The sequence below is a fragment of the Mirounga angustirostris genome, unplaced genomic scaffold (genome assembly GCF_029215605.1).
Source record: "Mirounga angustirostris isolate CCGP_5_RB_7025 unplaced genomic scaffold, mMirAng1.0.hap1 SCAF_1, whole genome shotgun sequence".
NCBI classification, from domain to species: domain Eukaryota; kingdom Metazoa; phylum Chordata; class Mammalia; order Carnivora; family Phocidae; genus Mirounga; species Mirounga angustirostris.
The window spans coordinates 160,429,623-160,440,174 of record NW_026991709.1 but is presented as its reverse complement, the minus strand read 5'-3'; the positions used below and the strand labels follow the sequence as shown (position 1 = coordinate 160,440,174).

General features: G+C 46.3%; 1 long non-coding RNA gene across 1 annotated transcript; it reads left to right on the top strand.

The window, feature by feature from the left end:
• Positions 1–60: 60 nt before the first annotated feature.
• Positions 61–1,190, top strand: LOC135362286 (uncharacterized). The gene is made up of 2 exons (XR_010406804.1): positions 61–311; positions 1,053–1,190. It is a non-coding gene; the product is annotated as an uncharacterized LOC135362286 (long non-coding RNA).
• Positions 1,191–10,552: the final 9,362 nt, after the last annotated feature.

The following is a 10,552-nucleotide window of genomic DNA, read 5'->3' as shown; positions in this document are numbered from 1 at the left end:
GGGCCGCGCGAGTTTTTATCAAGGCGCGCCACAGAGGTTTGGAACGTGCGGAATCGCCCCGCCCCCAGTCGACCCGCGCTCCTGCTCTCGCCCAAGGCTGGGACTTAGGGATGCCTGGGTTCCCGGCGGACTCTGCGGCAGACGCGCTGTGTGACCTTGGGCAAGCGTCCCCGCTCTGGGGCCTCCGTTTCCACGAGTAAAATGGGATGGGGGTGCTCTGGCCCTGCAATCTGTGACCTAAAGAAATCCATGACCTCTCCGACTTGAGGCCACACGCGTGCCCTCCCCGCCCCATCTTTGGCGACCCCAAGGTGAGACAAACTCCCCACACGTCATTTGGGCTCTCTGAGCCTCAGTTTCCTCGTCAGTGAGCCGCGCTGGAGATCCAATCTTAGGGGTACAGCCGGGTATCCGTGCTTGCTCCCTGTCCCTCCCACCCCGATCAAGACACGCCCTAGCGACAGCTGGGAGTGCCTTGGGGCTGGACCCGGGGACTAAGCTCCAACAATAGAGCCCCAGAATACAGAGACAATGGGCCCCTCTGTTGGCCCAGCTGTCCCCTGCAGCCAAACAAGCAGCTGACCCCGAGGGCTGCCAGGAGCAGGGTAGCTGGGATCCCTGGTGGCTCCGTGAGAGCGCCCGTGCGCGTGACAGAGTGGGCCACCGTGAAGGGGAAGGGCACAGACGTTTGAACAGTGCCCTCCAAGTGCCTGTCACTTGATTGCATGATGGCATTGGATTCTCGCAACCAAATCCTAGGAGGGGTTGCTGTCATCACCCCAGTTTTTTCATGAGGTGAGCTGAGGTGCAGATCTGGATTAAACCTAGACTAGGCCAACCTGTCAGCACCATGGCCTTGGGCAAGTTGCTTTAGCTCTTTAGTCCGTCATTTATGCATCTGAAAATGAGGTGATGCCTTCTCACCTACTTCATGGGGAGGTTAAGATCTTCAAAAGAGTTAGTAATGCTGATTATTATTTAAAGAGCACCTCCTGTCTGTTGGGTTCAATTCTAAGAGCTTTATGATCATTTAATCCTTGTAACAACCCTAGGAGGTGAACAATGGTTATCCCCATTTTACAGATGAAGAAACTGAGGCACAGAATGGTGAAATAACTCGCCCAAAGGTCAAGGATGTGGAAAGCCACAGAAGGAAAAAAGTAATATTTAATAAAACAGGCAAGAACGTGTGTGCAGTAACCCTGTTTCATTGTGAGAAGTTCATCTCAGGGAACTTGCTCTGTGGTTTGGAAAGCCACGAAGATAAGCCTGTTGTTGGGAGAACAAGGTTCTTGGGCAGGCTGGACTGGGGAAGCCACAACCAAAGACAGTAGGATTGCTCTGGGTAAGAGGGTTTTTTAAGTTGTCCCCTGTGTGGCTGAGGAGCGAGGTGGTCTGAGGAGCCCCAGGGGCTTGGGAACACCTTCAAACCACTGTGCCAGCCTGGGCCGCTGACCCCCACCATCACCTGTGGGAGAAATAAACTAGGTTATTCATACTGTTTGGAGGCCTCTGTTAAAGCATCCTAGCATGTCCACTCACCAAGACACTGCACTGGGACACAAGAGTGAACCCAGCAGCCAAGATCTGAGAGACTTGGTCAAGCTCACAGTGAAGTGAGAGACACAAATCTCAAAGTAGGAAGCAATCATAAATTGCAAAATATAAGTATTGTGAAAGTGATGGTGCCCCCTGATTTAGACAGTGGTCATGAAGGCACCTTGGAAGAGATTGTTGTTTTCCACTTTTCAATCCTGTAAATCTTTTGTTTAAAGATTTTATTTATTGACAGAGAGAGACACAGCGAGAGAGGGAACACAGCAGGGGAAGTGGGAGAGGGAGAAGCAGGCCCCCCACTGAGGAGGGAGCCCGATGTGGGGCTCGATCCCAGGACCCTGGGATCATGACCTGAGCCGAAGGCAGACGCTTAACGACTGAGCCACCAGGTGCCCCCTGTAAATCTTATTTTAAAATGTCATTGTGATATAACAAGACACTGATTTATTGAACATTATATACTTATGATTTCCCCCTTTTGTGCAATCTTAGGATATGTTTCATCTTCAAATGAATGAGAAACCCTCAAAACATTAACACTCCTTTTTAAAAATACAGGCATACAATGACTACATTAACTGCAGAAATGCACCAAAGATGAATAATAAATGGCACAGATCCAGTATTTCAATATTAGTTCATATTAAATTGACAACAGTATTAAAACCAGGCCCTTTAACAAGTCAGCACCTCTATTTGCATTCCAGTACCTGGCAACAATAAAAATGATACTGGTTAGTGTTTTTTTAAACTGGTAAGAGTGCCAAGCGTGCTAAACATATGCAATGTGTTTTGTTATTTTTTTGTTTTATTGATGAAGAGGTGATTCTTAAATGAGCAGAGGAAACAGCAAGTGCAAAGACTGGAGGCCACATGGAGCAGGAGAAGGTAGTATATGTTTTATTCCTACCACAATGGGAAACTGTGTATCAGTCAGGGTCCCAACAGGAAAGAGAGGACCCATTCAATAGGGTTTAATGAAAAGAGTTTAGCAAAGGGGTGGTTTACCCCAGGTGTGTGGTGGGGGCCGGGGCGGTATTGTAAGGAAATCAATGGGATGGTGCAGTACCTGGGCTGCTTACCCCCTACATGAAGTGACTAGAGAGGAGTGGTTTCCTGGAAGCAGCAAGAGCCTCAGTGATGGGTGGGGGGGTCCCCTGAGAAAAGCTGTGGCTAGAGAGACACAGTCACTGCCAAAACTGGGAGTAGGTTGGGGAAATACCCCAACTTTTCTCTCCTCCCACCCTCTGATGCCCATCAGTGCCTCCCATTGGCCGAACCCAACTGGGAGCCAAAGACCAAGGACGCTCACGTGATGGCATCCACGGGGATCAGCATTGTTGGGGGGACAGAGAGCAGGTGAAAACCGCAGCTAACAGATCCGGGAGGTGGAGGCTAGACAGAGAATAACCACAGGTGTTCTAGGTGACCTTAAAGATTTCTCCAGCCCTCTCTGAGCCAACTCTGAAACAGAAATGGGCTGGGCTTAAAAAGTGCCCTTCTTGCCAGTACTGCCCCCATGCATCTTGTTGATCTTGAGCACTTTATAGGGACTGTCACCATGGAAACCTGATACTCAGGCTTGGCCACCTGTGCCTGCCATTCAAACCACAAGTCAAGGAGCTGGTCCAACCAGGTGACCAGGTGATGCCCAAAGGTTGAAAAATCATTGCATCTGTTAGAGCCCCTGGCCTCGGGCTCAGCCAGGTCAGGTTGGCGGGGCCACTCGAGACCGGCAGGGATGTTTGGACACCCCGGGGAAGGACAAAGTCATTACTCCCATCTCTGGGCTTCTAAGAGTGGTTTGCTCTGCCAGGGAGGACTGGCCCTGAGGGAGTTCCATAGCCGTGAAAACTCATTAGCCCGTAGTGCCGCCTGGATTCTGTCCCTCGAAGGCACGTGAGGCCAACAACAAACAGCACGCAGGCACCCAGGTTCTCCCTCAGCTGCACACATGGAGGGATACACCGCCCACAGCCATAGGCGCACACCCATGGCATCACACACAAATGCACACACAGGTCCAGACACAGTTGATCACAGAAAGACATGGACTCACAGTGCCTTCCACCACGCCCCGTCCACGTCTGGCCACCCTGCTATTTCTTCCATTCTTCCACTCTCCATTTTCCTGATGGTCCCAGGAGGAAGGAAGATGGCCCACAATATGCTCCCACGGACCCCTGAACCTCTCTGGAATGGATGGGCTCCTTTATCGCTGTCCTTCTGTCCCAAAAGAGCAAGTTCCTAGAACACAAATATTGAAGGAAGAAAGGAGAGAGGGAAAGCAGGAAGGAGGGGGGACAAAGGAAAGGAGACAGAGACATAGTCATGATAAACATGGGACAGTACGATATAAATATGCCAGGGCAGATCCACATTTTGTTGGGCCCGATGTTTATACAGTGCGGGAGGGGAACTGGTTTTCAAAAAAGGAAGACCAAAACTCTAAATACAAATTAGAGACAGAGCCTTGGAGGGGGCCTGTGTAAGCAAGGGCCCTGGAGCTGCTCAGTAAGGCTGCTTCTGCCACATGCATGAAACGCAGATGGGTAAGCCCACTAACGCATATAGGAGCACAGACCCCGGAACCCGTCCCTCCCAGACACGCAGGCACATGCCTACACTTGCAAGTGCGGCTCTAGGCCTCGGTGGCTCTCGGGCTGGGCCTTCTGGACACCAGCCTTCAGAGGCCCCTGCTGCCCTCATTTAGAATTTAGGCTCTGGCCCCGCTCCTTCCACATCAACTGAGCATCCTGTTGGACCCATTCCCCTGCGTGCACTTTGCTGTTTCAGAGGAGTGGACTCTATTCTCTGTCCCTGCCTCCTCACCTGAGCCTCCCCACCCACTGTGAGCTGGCTTCATGCCACAGGGGCAGGATGAAGAGGAGGTGGGAGCTGTCTCTGGAGAGAGGCTTGGCCAATGCTCAGTGAAGTGCCCCCTCCCCGCCATGCCTCCCCAGCCTGTCCTACTGCCTTTCCCTGAAGATGGGAACCCGAGGCCTGGAGAGGGAGGTCGTGAGCTCTGTGCGGGTCCTCTTGGGGGAACAGCAGTGTGTCTCACACACACACACACACACACACACACACACACACACACACCCATCACACACATTTCTGGAATGCCGAAGATTATAAAAGATTTTCAACACAGTAAAGCATAAAGAAAATGAAAATGACTCAAAATACGGCCACACAGATAATCCCGGCCCGGTGGCGTTTCAAAAATAAAGTTAATGCAGGCCCACATTTAGAAAATTCAAACAGTCCCAAAAGATTACAAAATGAAAACTAAAACCTCCTTTTCTATCTCAGTCCCTCTCCCTGGACATGAGCATGCTTTGCATTTCTTTCCTGAATACTTTGGTAGACTGGCTTTGACTGATAAAAAGAGAATCACTCTGCCCACTGTTTTCATGCCTTGCCAGTTTCCCACCTAAAACACATCTCTGCAGATCTTTCCGCATCAACAGGGCCTAAGCTACTGCCTTCTTTTTAATGGCCATGCTTCTTTGCATTGTCTGAGTGTGTTCTCTGTTGATGTATATCAATTTCTAGTTTCTTTGTTCCTACAATGCCCCAGCAGCTCCTTGGTGTACCTGGATGCACTATAAATATCTCCGTAGGGCCAGTTAACATGGAAGCATGTGGTCAAAGGATATATGCATTTTTAATGCTGGTAGAAATTGCCAAAATGCTCTTCAAAAGGATGGCATCGATTTACACGTGTATCAACAATATATGAAAGTTCTGTCCACCTACACGGTTACTAATTTTGTCAAACGGAGGAGTGAAAAGTCCTATCTCAGTGTTTTTCAACAGCTTTATTGAAATATTCCCATGCTCTACAATTCACCCACTGAAAGTGTACACTTGAATAGTTTTTAGTGTATTTAGGGTTAAGCAACTATCAGCATAATCAATTTGAGAGCATTTTCATCATTCCAGAAAGAAACCCCATTAATAGTCACTGTCCCATTTCCTCCCTCCCCCAGCCCCTAGCAACCACCAATCCACTCTCTGTGTCAATAGCTTTACCTATACATTTCATAAAAATGAAATCATATCCTATATGGTCTTCTGTGTCTGACTGACTTCACTTAGCATAATGTTTGCAAGGGTTTTCCATGTTGTAGCCTCTGTGAGCACTTCATTCCTTTTTATGGCAGAATATTCTACCATTGGGATAGACCCCATTTTGTTTATCCATTCGTCATCAGAGGATGGACACTGGGGTCATTTCCAGTTTTTAGCTCTTGGGAATAATGCTGCTGTGAACATGAGTGTACACGTTTCTGTGAGCGTGTACGATTTCACTTCTCTTGGACACATACCTAGGACTCTGCTGTTTTAACAGGAGTTTCTTTTCATTTCAAGTGAGGTTGAACATCTTCCAAGAGTTGCCTGTTCAAATCCATCGCCTATTTTACTGTTAGGTTGTTTGAACGTTTTCTATTTGTGATGTTGTGATTTATAATACAAAATATATATTTGGTCTTCATCCCTTTCCTGGCACCAAGCTCCTGAAACCCTTGGAATTTCTAAGCAATGAGAACCATAAAAGATGTCTTTTGTTATGTTAATGAGGGTGCTTTGGGAAAGCACCTATGAGTGGGAGCTGGTTGCCAAGGGATCCAGGTGATTAGAGGGTTGGAACTTTTAGGCCCACCCCTGACCTCTAAGGAGGAAAAAGGGGCCAGAGATTGTGTTCAGTCACCGATGGACAGATTTAATCAGTCATGCCTAGATAATGAAGCCTCCATAAAAGCCCAAAAGGATGAGGTTTGTAGGGTTTCTGGGCACGTGAACACATGGAAATCTGGGGAGAGTGGCACCTGGGGAGGAGGATATGGAAGCTCCTCACCCCTTCCCCATCCCTTGCCCCGTGCATCTCTTCCATCTGGTTGTTCCTGAGTTATGTCCTCTTAGAATAACCGAGTAACCTAGTAAGGAAACTTTTCCTGAGTTCTGTGAGCTGCTCTAGCAAATCAATCAAACACAAGGAGGGGTCATGGGAACCTCTGATTTCTAGCCAGTCTATCAGAAGACAGATGACAGCCTGGACTTGGAATTGGCATTTGAAGAAGGGGCAGTCTTGTGGGACTGAGCCTTTCATCTGTGGGATCTGAGGCTCTCTCTGGGTAAAGAGTGTCAGAATTGAGTTGAATTGTAGGACCCGCAGCTGGTGTCTCAGAATTGCTAAGTGGTGTGGGGAAAACACCCACATGCTGTAATTGATGAACAGAATTAGAACTGGTGTCAGAATCATACTATTGATTTGTTAGGAAAATGTAGTCCATTGTCTGGCATGCGTGTTGTAAACATTTTTTCCAGTTTGTCACTTGTCTTTTGACTTCATTTATGGTATTTTATGACATTCAGACATCAAATTTTTTTGTTTTCAAAGTTACTAACCTTTTCTTTTTAAGCTTATAACCAGCTCTCCCGCCACAATTATAAAGTTATCCATAACTTCATGGTTTTCGCTCTTCCTCCCTCTTGTTTTGTAACGTTTGAAACTTGGATCCTTGTGGGGCTTATTCTGGTGCCAGGAATAAAGATCCAGTGTTCTTTCTAGATGGTCAAGTAATCATCTCAACATCTTTAATTGAAGAACCTGTCTTGACACCACCCATTTGAAATTTCTTTACCATAAATTCACCTCTTACCACTTTACCATAACTTTCATGTTCTAATGTCTTCGAACCTGCTTCGGGACCCTCCAGCACTGTGGTTCTCAATCCTCCTTGCACACTGGAATCATCGGGAGGCTTTTAAGAAAACACCAATATCCAGATCCCAACCATCGGATCAGAATCTCTAGGGAAGTAGGGCCCAAGTATTGCTTTGTTTTATTCATCTGCTTTTTTTAAGAAGCACTTTAGGGGGTCCTAATGTGGAGCCAGGCCCAGGAACTACCACTCTACAGCACTCCACTGACTTCTCCAGCTATTTCTTATTTTCTCCCAAACCCTGGTTTAACATAGCTCACCCCATCATTACTCTTCTTTTTCAGAATGATCTTGGCTATTTTTCACATACATATTTTTCCAGATGAACTTTATCATCATTTTGTCATTTCCAAAAAAAAAAAAGAGAGAGAGAGAAAGCCTGTTATTCAAATTTAGGCCACACTGATCTTATTTTCAGCCAACAAATATTTATTGAGCATCTACTACATGCCAGGCACTGGGGGACACAAGAGTGGACAAGACAGATAAGAATCTGCCTTCCAAGACCTAAACCACTATTGGGAGGGACTGACAATAAATATGTGAGTGGGGTCAAATGTCATCTCTAGCCTATATGATATCTCTGGTCCTATGAGGCAGACCTCGCAGTGGTCTACTCAACATTCCCTTCTCTTGCCCCTTGCTGACAACACCCCGGGGAGCTTTGTTCAGGGCAGCAATGAGCCTTGCCTAGGTGACCCCTTCCTTTCCCCAGGCTCTACTGCACACAGTTCTGGCCAAGGAGGCCTACGCTGAAGTCTGCAGGATTACTGAGGATTAAGTGGCATTCAAAGATAAGAAGAGCTGACTCATTGCCAGCAACTGCTTATCTCTAGTAGCAGGAAGAAAATAAACCCTTGTCTTTAAGCCATCAAGAAGTGGACTTTTTGTTATTTCTGCCTGAAAAGCATTCTTAACTGATATAACCTACACCAAAGACTTGGTGAAATAACCCATCTGTGTCCATGCCTTGACATGGCAAATTCAATAAAAACGTAGGAATGACTTGGCAACAGAGGAGGGGAGGGGAAGCATTCTAAAATTTAACAAGGTTTGGCCACCAGCAGCTCAGTTTTTCTTTTAATTGTGGTTAAAAAAATAACAAAATTAATCATTACTATTTTGAAGTTTACAGTTCAGTGGTGTTAAATATATTCACATTGTCATACAACAGAACTCCAGAACTTTTTATCTTACAAATCCAAAACTCTCTACCCATCAAAAAACAACTTCCCATCCCCCCTCTCCCCATATCCCTGATAAACCACCATTCTACTTTCTGTGTGTATGAATTTGATCACTGACGGAAATGGAATAATATGGGATTTGTCCTTTAGTGACTGGCTTACTTCACTGAGCATAATGTCTTCAAGGCTCATCCATGTTGTAACATGTGATAGGATTTCCTTTTTTTTTAAAGATTTATTTATTTATTTGAGAGAGTGCGAGAGAGCGAGTGAGAGAGAGTGAGGAAGGTGAGGAGCAGAGGGAGAAGCCGGCTCCCCACCGAGCAGGGAGCATGATGGGGGGCTCAATCCTGGGACTCTGGGATCATGACCCCAGCCGAAGGCAGCCGCCCAACCGACTGAGCCACCCAGGCACCCCAGGATTTCCTTCTTTTTAAAAGTCCAATAATATTCCATTCTATGTATATGCCCTATTTTCTTTATTCATTCTTCCACTGATGGACATTTGGGTTGTGCTCACCTCTTGGGTATTGCAAATAATGCTGTTATGAAAATACCTCTTTTGGGGCGCCTGGGTGGCTCAGTTGGTTAAGCGACTGCCTTCGGCTCAGGTCATGATCCTGGAGTCCCGCATCAGGCTCCCTGCTTGGCGGGGAGTCTGCTTCTCCCTCTGACCCTCCCCCCTCTCATGTGCTCTCTCTCTCTCTCTCTCATTCTCTCTCTTTCAAATAAATAAATAAAATATTAAAAAAAAAAAAAAAGAAAATACCTCTTTTACATCCTGCTTTCAGTTCTTTTGGATATATACCCAGAAGTGAAATTTGCTGGGTCATATGGTAATTCTATGCTTAATATTTTGAGGAAGTTCCATAAGGGCTGCAGCATTTTACATTCCCCAAAAGAGTGCACAATTGTTCTAATTTCTCTACATCCTCGCTAACACTTGTTATTTGCCAGTTTGTGTGTTTTTGATAGTGGCCATCCTAATGGACACAAAGTGGTATCTCATTGTGGTTTCGATTTACATTTCTCTAATGATGAGTGATGTTAAGCATCTTGTCATGTGCTTGTTGGCCATCTGTATATGTCTGGAGAAATGTCAATCATGTCCTTTGCCCATTTTTTTAATTGGTTGTTGTTGAGTTGTAGGAGTTCTTTATATATTCTGGATATTAGCCCCTTATCGGCTATACAATTTGAAAATATTTTTTCCCATTCTGTAGGCTGCCTTTTTACTCTGTTGATTGTGTCCTTTGATGTGCAGAAGTTTTTAAGTTTGCTGTGGTCCCGTTTATCTATTTTTGCTTATGCTGCTGGTGCTTTTGGTGTCATATCCAAAAAATCATTGCCAAATCCAGTGTCATGAAGAATTCTCCCTATCTTTTATTCTAGGAGTTTTATGGTTTTAGGTCTTACACCTAGGTCTTTCATCATTTTAGTGTCTGAGTTTTTGTCATTAAAACATGCTCTGCATGGCCATGAAGTATGTGGGCCTCAGGAAAATTGAGGTTCGCACATTGGGTCACAGGGCTGGGAAATCTTTGGTGGGAAATGGCCCTTCCCCAGTACCAGTGATGATGCCCATTGGTCCTCATCTTAGGAACATTCATTCAACAACTGCCAAATCTTTTTTTTTTTTTTTGGTAAAGATTTTATTTATTTATTTGACAGAGAGAGAGAGAGCGAGAGAGGGAACACAAGCAGGGGGAGTGGGAGAGGGAGAAGCAGGCTTCTCATGGAGCAGGGAGCCCGATGTGGGGCTCGATCCCAGGACCCTGGGACCATGACCTGAGCCGAAGGCAGACGCTTAACGACTGAGCCACCCAGGCGCCCCAACAACTGCCAAATCTTCATCATCCCCATCATCATCAACAATGTCGCCAGCAGCTCACACACACAGGTGTGCATCACTCAGGCAGCACACGTTACCTCGATCTTCCCAAAGGCTACTGGGCAGGCAGGACAGGAGGGATGCTCTTTTTGCAGATGAGAAGAGTGAAGCTTAGTGGTATCTTCACATCACGAGTACGATTCTAGTTGTAGAACTCGTGCCACTACCCTGAAGTTTTCCTCTAT